We start from the raw sequence: 4,035 nt of genomic DNA on the forward strand, positions 1-4,035 counted from the left end.
CTCTGTTTTCTTGGGAAAGATCTGTTTAACAGCCTCTTCATCTCTTGATGTACCATCTGTTACTTCGTTGGAGGAGTCAGTTATGACTTCGATGGATATGGATCCATTGCCTTTTTGCGATCCACACAATTTCAACACCACTTTGGTGGGTCCTTTGCTTAGGGTTAGGGTTCCTTTGAACCAGTCCGTCCTGGCTCTCGCTTCAAAAAGCTAAGGTCTTCCCAATAGCAGAGGGTATGAGGTCCCATAAGAATTTGGTTTGACCACCAAATATGTCAGCCAATAGTCTCTTCCTGCAAGGGTTGTTTTTACGTATGGGAGGATGCCCAACGGTTTAATTCTGCTTTGGTCCGCCAATCTGATAAGCCACTGCGTAGGTTGAATTTCTTGTAACCCTAAGTCCTTCATTTTGACATCCATCATTATGTTTACTGATGAGCCTCCATCAATCAATGCATCTGAAATAAAGCATCCTTCTATCCATACACTAATCTTTGGGGTTCCAGGATCTAGGAATGTGTTAGCCACATCTACTTCCTTTACAGGCTCCGGGGCCTTATTGGTCTTGGTCGCTGTTGAAGGAGCAATCCTTAGTCTGTGCCTTCTTGTCAAGATGATTTTGAATTTCTTTCAGCAGCTGTGAGACAGCATGAGCAACATTCGGAATATTAAGTTTGGTTTAAAAGTGTCTAGGTCTTTTACCAAGTTATATTCTTTGATATGATCAACGGGCTTTTCCAGCCTACTGGGGAATGGGGCTACACCCATTTTCATCTTTCCTTTTTCTTCTAGCAATGGAAGCATTGGCACTTCCTATGTTTCTGGAGGTGCTTCTGTATCGTCTATCTCCTAAACCCCTAGTCCTATTTCTGGGACTGTCTCTATGACTCTTTGTGGCACTACTGTGCTCTGTACTATACTGTTATGTCCTGTACTGCTCTATCCCTCTGTTGGCAGGCTGAGCTTCACAATCTTGGTAGGGGAGTTGTTCTCTTTCTAGACAACTGGTTCCTTCTTCTTGGCATGCGTGATAACAACAACTTCCAACTCTACCAAATTGGAGGCAGGCTCTTGTGTCTTCTGTTGACTATCAGTGGCATTGGCCTTGATAGGGGCTGGACTTGGACAGTCTTTTGTAGTGTGGCCTTCTCCTTTGCATCGGTTGCATAAGGGCTTATAATCCACAGATCTTCTAGTGTTTGGACAATTCGGGGAGATGTGACCCTTTTCTCCACATCTGTAACATTCCACCTCTGATCTCGTACTGTCATCCTTTGTAACTTTGAGAGGGAAACCTCCTTGGACCAAAATTAGGACCAAACTCCTTAGGCTTTGGTCCAATGTCCTGTGTTGTCATTTTGGATTCTAGCAAGTTGAATCTTGCATTTTTATATTTCTGTCTTCGTTCGTGCATCTCTTTTTGAGAGCAAATATCCTCTGTATGGTTCTTCCGCAAATAGTAGGAACAAAAGGCTCCAGGAATGGTTGGTTTTTGGGTACATTCAGTGGCTAAATGTCCCACTTGATGGTACTTTCTACACCATGTATTAGAACGCATCACATCTCTCCCAGCTCCTGTAGGGGTGGATATATTGGTGGTATTTGCCTTCAACATCTGTAGCTACTTTGTAATCACATCCATAAGCTCTTTCTTGATGCTTGCAACTAAGTTTGATAAGTAGTCCTTCAGATTTTCACCTCCTAAAGTACTTGTAAGGTTTTGGGAAGCTTCTATAATTACTACATACACGGGTTGGGTTGATCCAGAGGATCCTCTATTTTGTTTTTGATTCAGAGCTCCTGTTGAGACTTGGGGTTGTTGATTCTAGTTGGTAGGGTTCCACTGTTGTTGAATCGCCATTGGAGGAACTGTTTGAGGCCATTGTTATTGTGGTTGAACCATCATTTGAGGCACTGTCGTTTGTGGCAACCACAGTAGATTAGGTGCATTATACTGCAGCACTGTTTGCATCTTGGAATAGAGGTAGGGAACTATCCCTGGGACTGCATTTGGTGGATATACCATTCCTAGCATGGGAGGAGGTAAGACTCCTCTTCCTGGAGTCATTGACAGCCTTGCTTCAACTTCATCATACAATCTTGCACCTTCCACTGCAGCTTGCAGATTGATTGGTCTTCTCAATTCCACGAACTTGAGAACTTTTGGTTGTAGGCCTCTAAGAAACACTCCTTTCTAGATGCCTTCGTCCAAATGATGGTTAGTCCATCTCTTCAGGATGGATTCCATTCACGAGACATAAGCTTCTACTCTTTCTTCAGAGGATTGACTTAGGTTCATGAACTCCTCTCACATCCGCTCTTCAAAATCTTCACGCTTGAATTTAGTGAGGAAGGCCAACTTCAGGTCATCCCATGTGCCAAAAGGTACTGCTGCTTGTCTCTCATACCACTGAAACTCCGTGCCCTTGAAAGTGGCGAGGAATATTGCTAACCAATGCTCAGGGGTTCTAGCATTGTTAGCCACACATGCTACCATAAATTCTGCTACATGAAGATCAGGGTCTTCATTGTACTCTCCCTTAAAAATTGACAATGGGACTACATTTGCTGGCCTATCATCAATATTTCCAGGACGAATCTGACTAGGAAGGGGACCTTGAGTCGCCATGGGGACTTCTGTAAAGAGTGCTTTTAGGGTGTCAAAGGAGGCTTTTGCTGCGAGCTCGTTCTTAACTTTGATTCTTGCCTTCTCTCTTCTCACGTACCTCTGGACTCGTTCTAACGCTTGCCTCTTGATTGCATCATTCATTAGGGGGTTGGCTCTAACCAATTGGTCTATACTCACAGAATAGAATCAGAGAGGGCTTCAGTCTCTGGGGGATTCTCTGGCCAACATCTCTTCTACTTCCTTCTTTTCAACATCTCTGAATTCGGCTTTCAAACCACTACAGAGGGGGAGATATTTCGTTCTGAAAGTATTAAAACTCATTCTTCTTAGGATCGTTGTTGTGCCATCATTATAATAATGCCAGCTTCTGATGGTTTCAATAGTGTATGTTGTGAAAAACACTCTGTCTACCAACTTCTAGTGGGTTGCTAATTGGACAAACAAAATTGGCAATGCACCAAGCAGCCCACGTATCTTGCTGTTGAGCATCCACGAACAAATTCCAACTATTTTCTTTCTTGTTTTTGTGAACCTCCACAGACCATGACTCCTGAAGGTTCTTCACGATCTCCCACTTAATGATGTCTAGAAACTTCTCAATGAATACCAAATCTTCCATGGATGGTCATTCTCTCTGTTTCTGCTCTTCAGTTTTTTTTCAAACAATTTGCCACCAAGATGCACGTTTTTGCCGCTTCAATAGGAAGAGGAAATAGTCCACCATATAGAGCTTGCATCATGATGGTAATATGTTTTTGCCATTGTGGGATGAACTTCTTGTAAAAAGTGACTTTGATAATGAGAATCTCCAACTCTTCAGTGGAAGAAGGAACTTTGCAAACATCCATTGAATTCTTTTCTTCTTGGCAATGCCATTTCTTTCATTTTTAGCCTCTTCTGATGCTTGTTGATGGCAAGTTTCCCTGGCTGCGCACCAAAAACATGGTATCACAAGAGAGACACCAAGGAAAAGGGGGACTATATTTGGGTTCTACAGGTCTTGTATATGATCTCTCACACACTCATACACTCTCAATAATACATCATATCATCACTACAATACTCAATAATGGCACTTACTAATCACTCTTAGGTCGTGGATGCACCTCCCAAGAGGTATGGGAGGTATGAAAGTGCACTAGAGCCACTACAATTTCTCTTCATAGCTCACTACTGTCACTGTCACTTCAATCTTCTCTTCAGTCTTTAGTAGCTGCTTCTTCCATTCGTTTTAGCTCTTTTGAACTTAGATTCATCCTTTCCAAAAGTTAGAAAACTTTTCCAAATTCACATATACATTCTACAGAACACTTATAGAAGATCTACATAACAGAACAGAACAGAAACAGAGCAAAGATAGAGGCTCTACAGAAGGTCATCAAAGAAAAGGAGATCCTCATAACTCA

The sequence above is a fragment of the Lygodium microphyllum genome, chromosome 28 (genome assembly GCF_053477565.2).
Source record: "Lygodium microphyllum isolate KBCC chromosome 28, Lygodium_microphyllum_v1.1.10, whole genome shotgun sequence".
Taxonomy (NCBI): domain Eukaryota; kingdom Viridiplantae; phylum Streptophyta; class Polypodiopsida; order Schizaeales; family Lygodiaceae; genus Lygodium; species Lygodium microphyllum.